This window comes from Tamandua tetradactyla, chromosome 4, assembly GCF_023851605.1.
Source record: "Tamandua tetradactyla isolate mTamTet1 chromosome 4, mTamTet1.pri, whole genome shotgun sequence".
NCBI lineage: Eukaryota > Metazoa > Chordata > Mammalia > Pilosa > Myrmecophagidae > Tamandua > Tamandua tetradactyla.
The window spans coordinates 117,286,882-117,306,612 of NC_135330.1; the positions used below are offsets into that span (position 1 = coordinate 117,286,882).

At 36.8% G+C, this 19,731-nt stretch overlaps 1 protein-coding gene and 1 pseudogene across 2 annotated transcripts in view; one reads left to right on the forward strand and one right to left on the reverse strand.

The window, feature by feature from the left end:
* Positions 1 to 19,731, forward strand: part of VWA8 (von Willebrand factor A domain containing 8) — a 631,595-nt gene that overhangs the window by 70,238 nt on the left and 541,626 nt on the right. The window lies entirely within an intron of this gene.
* LOC143681369 (putative RNA-binding protein 46) lies at positions 13,558 to 16,412 on the reverse strand (annotated as a pseudogene).

Consider the following 19,731-nt stretch of genomic DNA (forward strand, 5'->3'; position numbering starts at 1 on the left):
CTTGAACAAAGGTATCTTTCTCTGGATGCCTTTATTTGGACATGTCTATAGACTTGCTTTAATTGGGACATTCTCTTAGCCTTAGAACTGCAAACTAGCAACTTATTAAATTCCCTTTTACAAAGCCATTCTGTTCCTGGTATATTGCATTCTGGCAGCTAGCAAACTAGAACACCGTGCCTTTAATTTTAGCAGACTCTCCCTGCCAGGAATCTGGTTGAGACAGAAGTGAAGTAGAAAGAGGGCTTTACTGCTTCTGCTTTGCAGCCCCTGGGACCTGAATTCCTTGATGGAGGGATTCCACTTGAGCTGGGCCCCCTTGTGAAAGATACACCCTTTCCCTTGTCTAGTTACTTTGTCTCAGATATCTCTTAGTTCTGCCTTTGCCTTGGGTAGTGCTGGAGCCTGAGAGTAGCTTGCAGTTCTATGTTATGAGATGTTAAGAAGTAAAAATACCTGTGCCTCGGGATTGTCATCTAGAGCTTGAGTTGGTATGTGGCTCTATGTATTTCCAGCCCCAACCCTCTCTGCTGGAGCAAAAGCTCTTAGTTCCTTCAGTGCTAATTCTAGGTTTATCAGTGCTGGGGCCTGTTTTCAGTAGTCAGAATTTGTTAAATTCTGCAACTGCAGCTTGGTTGAGCTAAGCCCTTCCTATTAGTAAAGTCTGTTTCTTTTTCCTTTGGGGAACCAGCCTGCTGTGCCCATGGGGGAGGGGCACAAATCTCTTGATTTGTGGGACTTGCAGTTCTGTGTGGGATCTGAGCTGTTCCACCTGTGTGTATGGTCAGTGTTGTTCCCCCAGCAGTTGTTCTGTACATTCCTGGGTATTTATTTACCAGCCACTGTGGAGGACGAACTAAATTCCACTAAATTCCACACCTCATTATGCCACCATCTTGACTCACCTCTCTATAATTTCTTCAAATACGTATATTTTTTAAACTCTTAATTTTGCAGTGATTTTCAACTTATAGGACAGTTGCAAATAATACAAAACCATTTACAGAGAACACCAAAATGCCAATTCCCTAGATACCCAGATACACCAACTTTTAACATTGCTGCCTTTGCTGTATCATTCTACCTGTGTATCCATCTGTCTCTCCATCCATCTATCTATCTATCATCTGTTCATCTGTTTTTTAACTATCACATCTTTTTTATACACCTTTTTTGTAACCCCTCTCCTGGGACTCTAATTACACATTTATAATATCATTTAATGTGATTCCACAGTTTTCTGACACTCCTCTTTTTCTTTTTTTTTACCACTGCTTTGTGTATGTATGTGCAATTTTGGATAGTTTCCACTGGCTTGTCTTTAAATTCACCAATTATTTCCTCTGCTTTTTATGGGCTGGTATCAAGCCTACCTGATGAGTCATTCATTTCCCTTACTGTATTTTTCATTTCTGTCATTTTCATTTGGTTTTACTTTGAATTTTCCATCTTGCATGCTCATACATTTTTTACTACGTATTTTAAGTATATTTTTTATGGTCTAATAATTTCAACATCTGGGCCATTTTTAGAACTGTTTAAGGCTGCTACTACAGGGTTTTTTTCTTTCTTGACCATGGGTCACATTTTTTTTTCTTTTCTGTGTGTAATTTTAATTGTATGACTGATATTGCTTGTAAAAGGACTATACTTAAGTAAATAATATTTTCCCCAGGAAAGGGCAGGATCCTTTGTTTAAGTTTGCTAAAGCTGCCAGAATGTAATACACCAGTGATGTATTGGCTTTTAATATGGGGATTTATTTAGTTAAAAATTTATAATTCTTCAGAGGAGAGGCAGCTAGCTTTCATCTGACTTTCTGTATCACCTGGGAAGGCACATGGTGATTTCTGCTGGCCTTCTCTCCTGGCTTCTGAGCTCCAGTGGCCTTCCCTGGGGGCAATTCCTTTCTGCATCTCCAAATGTCTGGGCTGAGCTGTGAGTACTGAGATGAGGTATGCTGAACTGCTTGTGCTGTGCTATGTTGTATACCCTTCTGACCTATCTCTTTTAAGCCTCCAGCTAATTAAATTAAACATCTCTCATTGTGGAAGGCACTCCCCTTAGCCAACTGCAGATGTAATCAGCCATAGATGAATTTTTTTTCTTAAATTTTTTGTTTGTTTTTGTTTTTCATTTTTTTAAAAGTAAATTATTTTTTATTTCTGATACGTAACCACATATAAACACAAACATTCTTATCATATGATCATTCCATTCTTGTTCTATAATCACTAACTCACACTATCATCACAGTTGTATATTCATCATCATGGTCATTTCTTAGAACATCTGCATCAATTCAAGAAAAGCAATAAAAAGAAAACAGAAAAAATTCATACATATCATACCCCTTACCCCTCCCCTTCACCGATCACCAGCATTTCAATCTACGTGAATTTCACATGCTGATTATTTAACTCCACAAAACAGAACTGGGCATCATCACAGGGCCAAGTTGACAGCTGACCCTAACTACCACACCCTTTATCTACTAAGCTGTAATACATGTTTATATGTGTGTGTGTGTGTGTGTGTGTGTGCACAAGCACTGAGTTAGTCTAATCTGTGATTAATCTGGAACTGTGATTTGTGGTAGTTTTAGATTTATTTTGTTTATCTCTGACTTCAATGTTTTAAGGAAGGGATCAGAACTTTCCTTTCAGCAGGGTTTTGTATCTGAGTTCTGGTACAAGTCCAGTGTTCTCTTTATAATTTATAGCCTATCCTCCAACTCTACAAACCATGGTTAATCTCTCTTTGATTTGTAACTGACAGATTTTCAGATTGCTGGAAAGTTCCCTTTGGCATCCAGTCCTGTATTTGGCTTCCTGCAACTCAGATCTCTCTTGTCCTGTTACCCTGCTCTCAGCCTTCCAAGGCCACTCAGTGAAGGCCATGAGTGCCTCAGAGAGATTTATCAGACCCAGTTCTGTATTCTTTTTAAAAAAAATTTTATTAATAAAACCAATAAACACACAATATAAACATTCTTTTTTTATCACATAGTTGTCTATTCATCATCATGATCATTTCTTAGAACATTTGCATCAATTCAGAAAAAGAAATAAAAGAAAACAGAAAAAAAATTCATACATACCATACCCCTTACCCCTCCCTTTCATTGATCACTAGCATTTCAATCTACTAAATTTATTTTAACATTTGTTCACCCTATTATTTATTTATTTTTAATCCATATTTTTACTCATCTGTCCATAAGGTACATAAAAGAAGAATCAGACACAAGGTTTTCACAGTCACACATTCACATTGCAAAAGCTATATCATTATATAATCATCTTCAAGAAACATGGCTACTGGAACACAGCTCTCCATTTTCAGGCAGTTCCCTCCACCCTCTCCACTACATCTTGAATAACAAGGTGATATCTACTTAATGTGTAAGAATAACCTCCAGGATAACCCGTTGGCTCTGTTTGGAATCTCTCAGCCATTGAACCTTTATTTTGTCTCATTTCTCTCTTCCCCCTATCAGTTGAGAAGGTTTTCTCAATCCCTTGGTGCTGAGTCCCAGCTCATTTTAGGATTTCTGTCCCACGTTGCCAGGAAGATCCATACCCCAGGGAGTCATGTCCCACATAGAGAAGGGGAGGGCAGTGAGTTTGCTTGTTGTGTTGTCAGCCCTAGTTCCTGAGCACTTGCTTCTTTGCACTGGATAAAGACACATATGCCATGGATAATTCCTGTCACCTCTTGTATTGCACTCCTGTCCTTCTGTGGGCTGTTCCTTGACACTAAGGAAAGGTCTGGCATTCTTCAGGAAGGATATCTTTCAGCTCTTGTCCTGCTTCTTGTTTTCAGTGTACATTCCTGTGCAGTTAGTGAAGACCACGTAAGAGTTGGGAGAGTTGGTGGGTACATGAAGATTTTCTCTGTGGTTGGAACCTTTCAGTATACCAGACTATCATAGTATTTGTATGTGACCATTTTAAGTTTGTTACAAGCTCAGCTTCTTTCTCCTTACATGTCTAGGGAAAATTCTTCTTCCTTCTGCCATCCATTTCAGGGATGAAAGTTAGTATGGGTCTTTTTAAAAGATTCATTAATTTCTAGAATTTAGTTCATTTAGATTTCTTTTATCTTTAGCTGTATGAGGGATGTTAAGATACTGATTTTTATAGATTAATTTACTCACTGTGGTTGCTAGGGTGAAATTGAAATTGTTGCATCTTTCTTCATTCTAACTAGAAGTGAGAGTATGGAACATTTATTTTTAATGTTCAGTGGTCATGACTAATCATATTATTGTAATAGACAGGCATCCTTCTTTGGGGGTGACACTAGTGACATAAATTCTTCAACAAATTGTTAGAATTGGAGAGTAATTACAAGATAGATCCATAATACCTTATACACCATGGGTACATAATTGAAAATCACAACAACAAAAATTAAATTTTCCCGATTTCTGGATTTCTTCTTATTGTGAACGTTGCTGACTTTTACTGTCACCTTCAGAGGTGAGAAATACTATCTATGCTTGATAGACATCAGGATGACTTTTATGTAGTTTGTCTACTATAGATTAACCACTGCTTCAGAGAGAAATTGTTTTTAAAATATTGGCTGTACTATTTTCTAAGTTTGTGAATTTCTGTAGGTTATTTAACTTTTGTGAGTCTACTTGACTATATGTGGACAATCATTTCATCCTCATGGTATATTGTAATGATGAAATGAAATTGCGTATGTGAAACATGTAGGATAGTGCCTGGCACATACTGTTCAATTAGATATGAGTTCCTGACAAAGCCATTTCCCTAGTCTCCTGATTCTTGTTCCATTTCAGTTCCCATTATTCCATACCTGAAGCATTGTTGAGTTTGGAGATGACTAAGGGTTGCTATGATTCTACTTAAGAGGTATGCTAAAGACATTTTAGTCTTCAGACAATCTTGTACTACAAAATGAAGTCTCGTATGCATTCATGCAGACTTGATTTTGAATGTGCTCTTGGTTGATTTGTTTGCAGGATTACAAATGGCCATAGTTTCAGTTTCCTTTCAAAGGTCAAACTTAAAGTGTTTATGGTGGGGCGGGCCACGATGGCTCAGCAGGCAAGAATGCTCGCCTGCCATGCCAGAGGACCCAGGTTTGATTCCCAGTGCCTGCCCATGTAAAAAAAAAAAAAAGTGTTTATAGTGTGGAAAGAATGTTGGCCTTTTCAGTCTTTCCTAGACATGGGGCCTCACCATTGCCTAGCATCTTTCAATAAAGGCTAGCGTTGTTGAATCCCTTTAACATCTAAAATGGCATTGTTTCTTATTTGGGATCAGTTGAAGTATTTTGTGATAGTCACAAATGCTTAATTATTTTGGCGATCTTATTAAGTGAGTGATAGTATTCACAAGAATATCTATGCTAGCTTCAAAAATTCAAAGGAATTTAACAAAAATATAATAAATATGTATTTATTTTATATTTAAAATATAAAAAAACATTTTAAAATTTATAAGTATAGGCATAGAATGAATGTTTTTTTCATGTTTAGCAAATGACTGCAAGGAATATGGTGGCTGAAGTATAAATGTTATCTGTTCTAAATATAGCAAAACTCTTAATTGTCATCAAAACAAAAAAAACCACAACAAAACCCACCACAACATTTTCTTGTTTATGTCCTTTCAATTTTTATTGCTGGTTTCATACATCCATTATGTAATCAAAATTTTTCATTTCTTTTGTGTTTAGTTGTTATAGCTGAGCTTTTACATTTATTTGAAGATAATTTATACAGTTGGATAGAAATAAGCTCCAATTTTCATTTTCTGTGTCTTGTTATCCATTTATTATTGTATCCTAATCTATTATCTTTTGGGTATGAAGATGATGGAACCTACTCACCATAAGTAAGATATGTTTTATCCAATCAGTAAATGATTACATTGCCTCTACTAGTTTTTCTAATGTGCAACTGCAGTCATGTATAAGATAAAAACTACTAGTAATTTAACTTGAAATAAGAGAAGTGGCTCAGCTAAATGAAACAAAGTCTTAAGTATCCACATAAGCATTTTGTGGTTGCTGTATATTGATTAGGCAGATAAATTGTACTGCATAATACAGCATGTCTTTTTGCATTCATTACTATATTATGTTCAAATAATGCATCCTGTTGAACTGTTTTTCCTTTCAGGGACTATTTCCAAAATGGGAAAATTACACTTCATTGGCCTTTGCTTTTGCTGCTATGTTATTGATTAGAAAATATGGATTTTGGTTATGATGGAATGTCAGTGGATCTTTTTCTCTTTGGGAGTTATTTTTTAATAGTCATGATGGTAGCACAACATTGTAAATATCATTAAGAACAAATTTTCTTTTCAAAGTAGTATTTTGTTGAAGTTTGACATCCCATAGTCTTGCTTCCTGTATTTATGCTTCAATATAGCTAATTCTCAAAAGCTTTTTGTCTTTTGGATGTTTAATATTTTTAAATGCAACATAAAAAGATAGACTTGAGGCATACAAAGGAACTTTAGCAATTATTATTCTGTCTAAAGCCCTCACTTTATAGCTAGGAAAATAGGACCAAAAGAAAGAGGTCAGCAGACAAATTAGTAGCAAGGCCCAGATTTCCTAGCTTCTATTTGATTTTCCTTTTATAATTGCCACAATGTCTCTGACTAATGATTTTCTTTAGAATAAGTCCTAGAATGGAAAGAAGGATAGAAAAAAAATGGAAAGAAGAGTTAGGAAACTGTTTTGGAATTTAAAATTGTGAAGGGTTATTGAAAATAATGACTTAGTTGAGGCATTTTTTTATTTAAAAAATAAAGAAACAAAATAAAAGAACATACATAATCAGTAATTCACAATATCATCACTTAGTTGCATATTCATCATTTCTTAGAACATTTACATTAATTCATAAGAAATAAAAAGACAATAGAAAAAGAAAAAACGAACACAGGAAAGAAAAAAAAAGATTATACCTCCATACCCCTTACCCCTTGCTTTCATTGATCACTAGCATTTAAACCAAATTTATTTTAGCATTTGTTCCCCCTATTATTTATTTTTATTCCATATGTTCTACTCCTTTGTTGACAAGGTAGATAAAAGGAGCATCAGACACAAGGTTTTCACAATCACACAGTCACATTGTGAAAGCTATATCCAGAATAACCTCTCAACTCTACTTGGAATTTCTCAGCCATTGACACTTTGTCTCATTTCCCTCTTCCCCCTTTTGGTGGAGAAGGTTTTCTCAATCCCTTGATGCTAAGTCTCAGCTCATTCTAGGGTTTTTCTCAGTCCCTTGATGCTGATTCTCTGTTCATTCCAAGATCTCTGTCCCACGTTGCCAGGAAGGTCCACACCCCTGGGAGTCATGTCCCACGTAGAGAGGGGTAGGGTGGTGAGACAGTGGTGATAGTGGACATCCTTGTCTTGTTCCTGATCTTAGGGGGAAAGTTTTCAGTTTTTCCCCATTGAGGACGATATTAGCTGTGGGTTTTTCATATATTCCCTCTATCATTTTAAGGAAGTTCCCTTGTATTCCTATCTTTTAAAGTGTTTTCAACAGGAAAGGGTATTGAATTTTGTCAAATGCCTTCTCTGCATCAGTTGAGATGATCATGTGATTTTTCTGCTTTGATTTGTTGATATGGTGTATTATATTAATTGATTTTCTTATGTTGAACCATCCTTGCATACCTGGGATGAATCCTACTTGGTCATGATGTATAATTCTTTTAATGTGTTGCTGGATTCGATTTGCTAGAATTTTGTTGAGGATTTTTGCATCTATATTCATTAGAGAGATTGGTCTGTAGTTTTCTTTTTTTGTAATATCTTTGCCTGGTTTTGGTATGAGGGTGATGTTGGCTTCATAGAATGAATTAGGTAGCTTTCCCTCCACTTCAATTTTTTTGAAGAGTTTGAGCAGGGTTGGTACTAATTCTTTCTGGAATGTTGGTAGAATTCACATGTGAAGCCGTCTGGTCCTGGACTTTTCTTTTTGGGAAGCTTTTTAATGATTGATTCAGTTTCTTTACTTGTGATTGGTTTGTTGAGGTCATCTATTTCTTCTTTTTTTTTTTTTTTTTTTTTTTTTTTTTAAAGGAAAGACAGAGAGAAGGAAGGAAGGATAGAAGGAAGGAAGGAAGGAAGAAAGGGAAACATTTTTAAACATTTTCTTGTTTTTTATTGTATTCTGTTTCTCCGTTTTTGTTACATGGGCTGGGGCCGGGAATCGAACCGAGGTCCTCCGGCATAGCAGGCAAGCACTTTGCCCGCTGAGCCACCGCGGCCCGCCCCATCTATTTCTTCTTGAGTCAAAGTTGGTTGTTCATGGCTTTCTAGGAAGTTGTCCATTTCATCTACATTGATGTATTTATTGGCATAAAGTTGTTCATAGAATCCTGTTATTACCTCCTTTATTTCTGTGGGGTCAGTGGTTATGTCTCCTCTTCCATTTCTGATCTTATTTATTTGCACCCTCTCTCTTCTTCTTTTTGTCAATCTTGCTAAGGGCCCATCAATCTTACTGATTTTCTCATAGAACCAACTTCTGGTTTTATTGATTTTCTCAGTTGTTTTCATGTTCTCAATTTCATTTATTTCTGCTCTAATCTTTGTTATTTCTTTCCTTTTGCTTGCTTTGGGGTTAGTTTGCTGTTCTTTCTCCAGTTCTTTCAAGTGGACAGTTAATTCCTGTATTTTTGCCCTTTCTTCTTTTTTGATATAGGCATTTAGGGCAATAAATTTCCCTCTTAGCACTGCCTTTGCTGCGTCCCATAGGTTTTGGTATGTTGTGTTTTCATTTTCATTTGCTTCGAGATATTTACTGATTTCTCTTGTAATTTCTTCCTTGACCCACTGGTTGTTTAAGAGTGTGTTGTTGAGCCACCACATGTTTGTGAACTTTCTGGCGCTCTGCCTATTATTGATTTCCAACTCCATTCCCTTATGATCTGAAAAAGTGTTTTGTATGATTTCAATCTTTTTAAATTTGTTGAGACTTGCTTTGTGACCCGGCATATGGTCTATCTTTGAGAATGATCCATGAGCACTTGAGAAAAATGTGTATCCTGCTGTTTTGGGGTATAATGTCCTATAAATGTCTGTTAAGTCTAGCTCATTTATTGTAATATTCAACTTCTCTGTTTCTTTATTGCTCCTCTGTCTAGATGTTCTGTCCATTGATGAGAGTGGGGAATTGAAGTCTCCAACTATTATGGTAGATGTGTCTATTTCCCTTTTCAGTGTTTGCAGTGTTTGCCTCATGTATTTTGAGGCATTCTGGTTCGGTGCATAAATATTTTATGATTGTTATGTCTTCATGTTGAATTGTTCCTTTTATTAGTACATAGTATCCTTCTTTGTCTCTTTTAACTGTTTTACATTTGAAGTCTGATTTGTTGGATATTAGTATAGCTAGCTACTCCTGCTCTTTTCTGGTTGTTATTTGCATGAAATATCTTTTGCCAACCTTTCACTTTCAACCTGTCTTTATCTTTGGGTCTAAGATGTGTTTCCTGTAGACAGCATATAGAAGGATCCTGTTTTTTAATCCATTCTGCCAGTCTCTGTCTTGTGATTGGGGAGTTCAATCCATTAACATTTAGTGTTGTTACTGTTTGGGTAGTACTTTCCTCTACCGTTTTGCCTTTTGTATTTTATATGTCATATCTAATTTTCCTTCTTTCTCCACTCTTCTTCACACCTCTCTCTTCTGTCTTTTCGTATCTGTCTCTAGTGTTCCCTTTAGTATTTCTTGCAGAGCTGGTCTCTTGGTCACAAATTCTCTCAGTGATTTTTTGTCTGAAAATGTTTTAATCTCTCCCTCATTTTTGAAGGGCAATTTTTCTGGGTATAGAATTCTTGGTTGGCAGTTTTTCTCTTTTAGTAATTTAAATATATCATCCCACTGTCTTTTCGCCTCCAGAGTTTCTGCTGAGAAATCTACACATAGTCTTATTGGGTTTCCCTTGTATGTGATGGATTGTTTTTCTCTTGCTGCTTTCAAGATCCTCTCTTTCTCTTTGACCTCTGACATTCTGACTAGTAATTGTCTTGGAGAACATCTATTTGGATCTGTTCTCTTTGGGGTACGCTGCACTTCTTGGATCTGTAATTTTAGGTCTTTCATAAGAGTTGGGAAATTTTCAGTGATAATTTCTTCCATTAGTTTTTCTCCTCCTTTTCCCTTCTCTTCTCCTTCTGGGACACCCACAACACATATATTTGTGCGCTTCATATTGTCATTCAGTTCCCTGGGTCCCTGCTTATATTTTTCCATTTTTTTCCCTATAGTTTCTGTATCTTGTCGGATTTCAGATGTTCCGTCCTCCAGTTCACTAATCCTAACCTCTGTCTCTTGAAATCTATCATTGTAGGTCTCCATTGTTTTTTTCATCTCTTCTACTGTACCTTTCATCCCCATAAGTTCTGGTATTTGTATTTTCAGACTTTCCATTTCTTCTTTTTGTTAATTCCTTGCCTTCTTCATATCCTCCCTCAATTAATTGATTTGGTTTTTGATGAGGTTTTCCATGTCTGTTCGTATATTCTGAATTAGTTGTTTCAGCTCTTGTATCTCATTTGAGCTATTGGTTTGTTCCTTTGACTGGGCCATATCTTCAGTTTTCCTGGTGTGATTTGTTATTTTTTGCTGGTGTCTAGACATTTAATTACCTTAATTACATTTATTCTGGAGATTGCTTTCACTTCTCTTACCTGGGTTTTTCTTGCTAGATGAATTTGTTGTCTATCTGTTTTTTGACCTTCAGTTCAGCATTTTCCAGACCTCTAGCTTAGGAGGATAATTTTTCAGTTTTTGTTTTCTTGTTTCTTGCCCTGCTTGTGTGGTGCCTTTCCCTCCCCACCCTGAGGAGGGTCTACGTAGTTATTATAGACTCCAGCTGGAGTTTCCCCGGACTAAACTGGCCTCCTATCAGGGGGAAGGAGTCACCTGTGTCAGTTTTCCCTGAGAAGGAGACCCAGCAGGTTAAAAGACTTTCATGTGACGTCTCCGGGCTCTGTTTTTCTTATCCTGCCCAGTATGTGGTGCGTCTGCCTGTGGGTCGCACCAGCAAAAGATGTTGTAGCACTTTTAACTTTGGAAGACTCTCCCTGCTATGGGCATGGTGGAGATGGAGGAGAGGTTGTAGGCTGGTTTTAATGGCTTCAAATTGCCAAGCCCTGAGGTCTGAATTTCTTGAGAGAGTGATTCCACCTGAGTTGGGCTTCACCCCTCCCCTGGGGAAGGCACAGGTGGGAGACAGCCCTGAAAGTAGCCCGTTTCTACCTATGCCTGGGGCAGTTGCAGCCCGAGAAGTCCCGCAGCTGAATCCAGAGGCTGCCAAGTCTCTGTAGAGACACAGCCACTAAAACCTCCGTTTCCTCCCCTTTCCTCTTTTTCCGTGAGCCCAATTAGCGAACTCCGCCTTGCCCAGGTTTAGAGTCTCTTTCCTTTTCCTCTGGAAAGCCACCTGTGGGGGAGGGGCACCGGCACTGGCCACCGCGGCTTAGGGATGTCATGGTTTTGGGGAGGCTTGCAGCCAGTCCAACTGGTCCAGACTGAGGTGCATTGTGTGTCCAGTCACTGACCTGGCTCCAGGAGCTGTTCTGTACTGTTTCTGGTTATTTAGTAGTTGTTCTGGAGGACGAACTAAAACGCGCACATTGCTAAGCCGCCATTTGGCCCCTCCTAGACAATGCTGTTTTATTTCTACTTTTATTATTCAGAACACTAAAAATCACTTCTGACTAATAGTAATGAACAACTATAAATCATAATGTTGAAATCTGAAACTTGATATTAATGCTTAACATTTATTTAGTAGATCATTAGAAATCTTGCTAACCGGAAGAAGCTGTAGGCTGGAAATAATCTTAAGCAGAAGTCTAAAATTAAATTAAAAATTGCACATAAACATGTAAATATTTTGCACATAAAATTATTTTATTGAAGTTAACTTTCTTAATTCATTGATTGTTTGAGGTAACGAAGGCATATATCCTGTAGTCAATGATCAGCTTGTCATTCAAACTGTTTCTGCTTCATAGTATTGGGCGCAGCAAGGCAAGACATTTTGCTAGCTTTAGCACCTATCCCAGTGCCTTGCACATAATAGACACATGAGTTTGATTGCTGTTCAGTTTTTCTATTATCTGGGTCTTGTCACATCCTGTTGACTATTATAACTTCCATTTATTATCTTAGTCTGTAGTCTCTCACTTGCCAGTTTTGAAATGGATAATTGCAGCTCTTTTTTCCTTTTTGTGTGAAAACTGAGTCCCAGGACTTAGATGAAATTGGTAGTTTTTTGCGAAGGGTTTCTTTTCATCTTTTTGTGCTTAAAGTTAGACTGTATTGTATCAATGATGCTCTTTCATACAGCATTTTCCTCATGAGGTGGTGCTCCAGAGTAGCAGGTTTTCAATAAAGGACTTTAAACCTGACTGTAGTTATAGTTCTGCTTTCTTACATAATCTTGTTGTTTCAGTCTGTGACCAATTAGACATGAGGTCCTCTAGGGTTTATTGGACACACGGAACTCTTATCAAAAGAATCAGGGTCCACAAACATTTTCTGAGAGAGTTATAACATTGGTGCCCTTAAAATGGTGAGTTTTGGCATAAAGTCAACAGGAGAGTTTTATTTTGGGGGAAAAAACCTTTGTGGTTAGTTTGTAAATGATTTTAAGACATTTAAGAAATTCATTAATGTTGTAAAGGACAAAATAACATGAAAAAGCCATATGGATTTTTGCGTGAATCCTGATAATGTAGAACAGTCATTTCAGCTGCCTATCAGTTTTTTTAGAAGCTTAGCAAATTTAATGTTAACTATTTGAATTTAAGTGCAAAAATTAAACAACACATGATTTCAACATTAAAAAACCGTAACATTTCTTATTCAAACAACTATACAATGACTGTCGAAAACCTATATGAAGCATAACTATAAAAACCTCAAATAAATTAACAGCAAAATTATAATTTATTTTTATAACTAATAATTAACGAAAATATTTATTATTTTTTAAGGACCAAATGATAGATGGTTTTCTCTTTAGTATTTAGTATAGAATTTGCATCTTAAGCTTTTGGAGTCATCATTTCTTTCTACATGATAGTTAGATGCTTCTGGATAAATAATTGTTCTAATCTCTAATACAGATTGTGATCCTTGGCGATCAAATTTGGCGTCACCATTGTCTGCAGGTGCTTTCATATTCATGAAATGCTGTTTAGCAAAATTATTATGCAAAAAGTTAACATAAACTGCTGGCTTCTATGGTCCCCCCAAGAATTAGAATTATTTAAAATCCCAAAAGTTTAGAAATAATAGTAGTTTGCTATACCTGTATCAAGAGAAACCATTGAATTAACTTTTTAAACTTTGCATTTTCACAAATTCTACAACTGTATTTTATTCCGAATTATGGCTGATGTTTTACTACGTTAAAATAAATACAAATTTATCTTTTAAAACCATATGTGCAAAACCAATTCTGAAATGAAACAATGTTTTAATTTGCATGCTTTACAAATTTTCATACTAATGTTTACAGTGTTTTCTTCAGAAGAATGAGGCCTCATTGGAGATATACAGCCGCTGTCCAACATGGCTGCCATTAGCAAGTGATATTGTTGGTGACGAGGGATCGCTTGGATAAGAATAAGGCCTTGAAGTATAAGGAAGCGGCTGGAGTCCCAGAGGAGAGGGTAGCACTAACAGGGGAAAGACGAGCTGCGATGAAAATTGTAGTCTGTAAATAAATACATGAACAATTATGCTGCACATCTTTACAGATACAAATTTAATTCAAAGAGACAAAGCATTAAAACTATAATCACGTTTTAACATAATGTTCTAACATTCAAAATTCTGATACTATACTGCTGGTAAAGATTGCTTTACGTTTTACTATGCTGCAAAGCCTAATAGTTTTACGTCAGCATTATATATCCTTCATAGACACGGTGCTTCAGAGATTTTACTGGAATGCATTCTTGTATCATGTCATGTCTCTCTTTTTTCTTTTGAGAAATAGAGAACCTCTGATTTATCTTGCTCCTCAACGGAGCATCTTTTAAATTTGGTTCTGATGATAAGGGGTAGACCATGAAGAAAAGATAAAAAAATAGCCAATTCATATTTGTTTCTTTTATGAAACTGTTTTAGGCATCAAACCAGCAGAAACACTCACCCTTGGACTTCAGAAACATTTGGTGTAAAATAACTGTCCAATATTTCATTATTTAAATAATGAAATATATAAACAATATAAATATTTCATTATTTAATGATTAAATAATGAAATATTTAAATATTTATATATACTTAATATATTTATATATAAATATATATTTAAATATTTCTCTATATATTCTATATAATTATATATTCTATATAATTGAACATTGCTATAATCATGTATGCAACTCAACATACCAATTTAACGTTAGAGTCCTAGTGGTACCATGAGACAGTAAAATGAATCATCTTCATAAAATAAACTGAGAAACCGTTATCAACTTATGGTGTAGAAAAATCCAAAAATTAAACCAAATTATTAAAAATACAATTAGATTTGAAATATTACTACTCTACAATAAACATTCATCTTATATACCAATAATTTCCTGCTTCATTAATGGTAGTATTTATATACTTGTGTGTGTATATCACAGGCTAAATTTGTAAATCCTGTATTTTCCAAAAACTCAACTATGTTCTTTAGTGTAGAATAAACCAAGGGGTGTGACAATGGCTACAAAATGATTATTCATAAAAGTTATGGTGTTATCTAACAAATGGAAGAAAAAGAATCAGGTCATCTAATGCACAGGTAAAGTTTTTTTCTGTAGTATGTTTTGGTACTATAAATGAGGCCTGAAATACATGACTATTAACTTAATGTTGTCGTGGGACTTAATGTTTTAGCCAACAGGAATGAAATCAGCTGCAGGAGAATAAGCTCAAGCAACATCGGACAGGATCTGTTTATTTTCTCAAATTCTTAGACCCAGGCTGAAGAGATTGTGTTCCCTGTCCAAGTGAAGCAATGTAAACTGGGCTGCCAGTTCCTTTGCATCTGCTAATGTAGTACAGGGTTTGTCTGGCATGAAGTAATTCTGGGATCCATTTGCAGTAGCAGGAATAACTACTTTATATACCAAAAGTACTTTCCCATCTTGACTTGTTGAATATAAATAATATTCTGTTGGTGCCCAATTATTTTTGCTGCAGTAATAGCCCAAATGCATTACTGCAGAATTGAAATGACTGGATTTTGAGGAATACAAGCTAATTGTAGGAAGCTCTGTTCCAGGGAAAAAAGGATAAGTGCATCTTTCTATTTCAAGGAGACTTGGGCTGTGCGGACCACTGAGACAAGCTGGAAGAGTTGGTGACTTGCCTAGAGTTTTTGGGTGGTCCTCTTCTTTGTTAGCAAACACAATCAGGTTTTCTGAATTGGGGCTAATCTGGCCATTAAGATGCTGTCTCCAAGTGTTTTCTTTATTTACTGGTTTTGCCATTGTTACCTCAATACTTGCTCTATCAATGATTTTTCCATTCATAACAGACATAGCAGCTACTGTATCTTCTTGGTTGAAAAAGTGAACAAAAGCATAATCTCTAACTTTCTTTAGTCTTTCAGCTGTACCAGGCTTGAATTTATTGAATTCTGCTTCTATTGTTTCCTCTGTAGTTGAGATCGTTAAGTTTCTCACATACAGTACTATACTCTCTACATGGTTTCCTCATCAACCTCTTTCTCTGGGTCAACCCAGTCTACCTGAATGGTATGGCCCCATAGTTGGAATGCTTCCTAGCCATGGCAGCAGCTCTGTGAGCTTCATATTCAACAAATGCAAAACCACGATTTTTGGTCTTATCGGTGGCACTTGGATAAACAATGACATCTACAACTCCTGTAACTTTCTTCATTTCATCCAAAATTTCTTCCTTCTTTTCCTTGAGAATAACTCCGATAAATAATCTGCAATTATCCAGGCTTACACGCACACCAATAAACTTTCCCTGGTTGAATCTCATAATTATTAAGAATTCTGATGGCTAACTGGGCTTCTTCTTTTGTGGTGTACATCACAAAAGCATAACCATGATTTTCACCACTAAATTCCATCATGAGTCAAAATTCATGTATCTTCCCAGCTCTTTCAAATATAGGAACTAACTCATCTTCATACATATCATGAGGTATTTTTCCTGCAAACGCCTCACAACCTCTATGTGGAGGAGGACCTTCCCAACCTGGGGGAAGACCACCAAATTTCCTTTGCCGATTTTCTTGAACCATGTTGTAACCAATCTTCTCCTTCAAAGCAAGTCATGCTGCTTCATTCTGAGTACTAGTTCCAACTTGACTGCATCTATTTGCCCCATTTGTATTTTCTTCATTCATGGTTGCAGTTCCGGAAGAAGCTTGTGCTGCCCTCGTGCCTTCACCTTGGCTCCCATTGGGCATTAACGCACTGCGCCTAGTCGGCCCCACATGGAGTTGCCTATCAATTTTGATGAATTAGCAGCAAAATTTATAGAAAAGGGCTCTGGGGAGATAGGATCAGATCTTGAAAGAAATCTCAGAAGCAAGGCTCCCAATCTTTAAGATCTGCCTTATTTTCTTGAGTTGCACTAAGAATAGAACTCTCAAAAGAAAAAAATGCTGTCAACTTATAAAGCCCTTGGAATGTATTCAAGTCTTCCCTAGAGTCTTATAGCAATCTTAATTCTATGGCTAATTCTTTAATTTAGTCTTCTTCCCCCAGGCAAAAATTCAGGATGGATGAAATGTTTTTGATATATTTTATTGCTTTTGTATTCTATTTCATTACCCCTATTGCTTTCTGCTGCTTTGTTTGTGGATGTACAATTTTGAACTCTGTAACCTGCTAAATTGGCTTCTTTGTACCCACCTGGTAATTTAGCCACTTTCATGGGCATTGCTTAAATGAGATTAATTCGAGTGTAACACATGACATTTTAAGTTGTTAGCTGCTACTTCTGTGACCTGATTCATGAAAATGATAAAAAGTTTCATGTTATGTTTAAAGAATCTGGACTCATTTGACAGGACCTAGAAATTCCTGATTATATGTTTATAACCTTTGATCTTTCCTTGGTTTTATTTTATGTTTATGGTTGTCATTTTCTTATCAGGAATATGACCAACTATACTAAGACCAACAAAGATGTTTTCAACAGTTATCACAATTTAACAACAACTTTATAGATCAACACTTCAGAGGGCTGAGTTGCATATGGATTCTGGTTATTAAGTTGTGACGTATTGGTCAGCCAAGATATCTAATATATTGTCACCCATCAAATCGCTCCTTCCTCTGTGTGCTAAAGTTTTCCTGTATTTCTAATATAGCTGTTAAAACTTTGCAATGTGTTTTTTCAAACATTTAAAAATATATTTACTTTTTTTGTTCTTATTACAAAAACAAAACATGATACAGAAAACTTGGAAAATACTGCAAAACATAAAGGTTAAGACCCAAATTATCCATAAGCCTAATGATAAACACTGTTAACATTTTAAGATGTATTCTAATATTTTTAAACTGTATTATTAGGTATAATCTACATGCAATAAACTGCATATATTTAAAGTGTACAATTTGATAAGATTTGATAGATGTATATAACCATGAAACATTACCATAGTCAACATATTATCAAATAAATTTATCACTCCTCAAAGTTTTTTTCTTCCCCTTTATAGGTTCCAGGGCTCCCACATCCTCTAGAACCACTGATCTGCTTTCTGTTACTATAGATTTATTTGGATTTTATAGAATATTTCACAAATAGAATCATATAATATGTACTTTTTTTTTGTCTATCTTCTTTGAGTCAGAATAATTATTTTGAGATTCTTCTATGGTACCTGTGTTGATAGTTCATTCCTTTCTATTGCTGGGTAGTATCCCATCATGTGATATTGTGATGGTCAGGTTCATTGTGTCAGCTTGGCCGGGGAAGGTACCCAGTTTGTTTAAGTGAGCACTGGCCTGATTGTTACTGGGAGGGCATTTCATGGACTTAAATCATCAGTAAGTTGATTGCCTCTATGGCTCATTACATCTACAGTCAACTGAGGAGATTCCTTTCAACAATGAGCAGCATCTCTTCCATTACTTTGACATTAGTTTATTATCATGTGGACTCCTGGAACATAGCAGTTGGAGGCTTTAAAAGGAGAAGTGATGATTTTGACAATCAGGAGAATTTCCATCTCTGCTTTGGCTAGCCAGCTTCTTCTGAGGGAATTCATAGAAAACCTCATCAGATTTCCCAGCTTGTGGCCTGCCCTACAGAATTTGGACTTGTATATCCCTACAGATGCATGAGGCATTTCTTATAAAAATCTCATAATATTTACAGCTCTCTCCTTTCGGTTCTGTTTCCTTATAGAACCTTGATTAAATCAGATAAATTATTTGTTTATCCATTCACTGTTGATGGATGTTTGGGTTGTTACCATTTTGACGCTGTTATGAATAAAGGTTCTGTGAACATTCATGTACAAGTCTTTGTATGGATATATGCTTTTTTTTTCTCTCTTGTAAATAAATACCTAGGAATAGTATTGAATCATATGGTAGATATATGTTTAACTTTTTAAGAAACTGCTATTCTGTTTTCCAGAATGATTTTTATCATTTTATATTTCCACAGGCAATGTATAAGAGTTCCATTTCCTCTTCATTCTTCTCTTTCTGGGACACCCACAACACGTATATTTGTGCGGTTCACATTGTCCTTGAGTTCCCTGATACCCTGTTCAAATTTTTCCATTCTTTTCCCGATAGTTTCTGTTTCTTTTTGGAATTCAGATGTTCCATCCTCCAAATCACTAATTCTATCTTCTGTCTCTTTAAATCGATCATTGTAGGTATCCATTGTTTTTTCCATCTTTTCTACTTTATCCTTCACTTCCATAAGTTCTGTGATTTGTTTTTTCAGTTTTTCTATTTCTTCTTTTTGTTGATCCCATGTCTTCTTCATGTCCTCCCTCAATTTATCGATTTCATTTTTGAAGAGGTTTTCCATTTCTGTTCGTATATTCAGCATTAGTTGTCTCAGCTCCTGTATCTCATTTGAACTATTGGTTTGTTCCTTTGACTGGGCCATATTCTCAATCTTCTGAGCGTGGACCGTTATCTTCTGCTGGCATTTGGGCATTTAGTCAGATTTCCCTGGGTGTCGGACCCAACAAGGTTGTAAGATTTTTCTGTGAAATCTCTGGGTTCTGTTTTTCTTATCCTGCCCAGTAGGTGGCGCTCATGGCACACGTTTGTCTCACGTGTTTGGAAGGGATCCCCCCGGTCACCGTTCTCCGCGGCCTGGGGATTTCCGATCCAGTTCTCTCAGTTGGTCCGGGGGGCCGCGCGTGGTGGGGGCGTCAGCCGCCGCGGCTTGAGGGGACCCTGTGGCTCCTTTATTAATTCCCCTATTGGTGTTTGGTTGGACCCAGTCCCTGCCACTGTTGGAAATTCCCTCCTCTCCCTGGAGGAGTGTCGGTCACCGGCCGCAGCGGCCTGGGGAACTCGCCACCGGGCCAGGAAGCCGCTCGCTGGGGAGGGGCGTCGGTTGCCAGCCGCGCGGCCTGGGGAATTTGCCACCAAACCAGGAAGCCGCCCGCGGGAGAGGGGCGTCGGTCGCCGGCCGCAGCGGCCTGGGGAATTCGCCACCGGACCAGGAAGCTGCCCGCG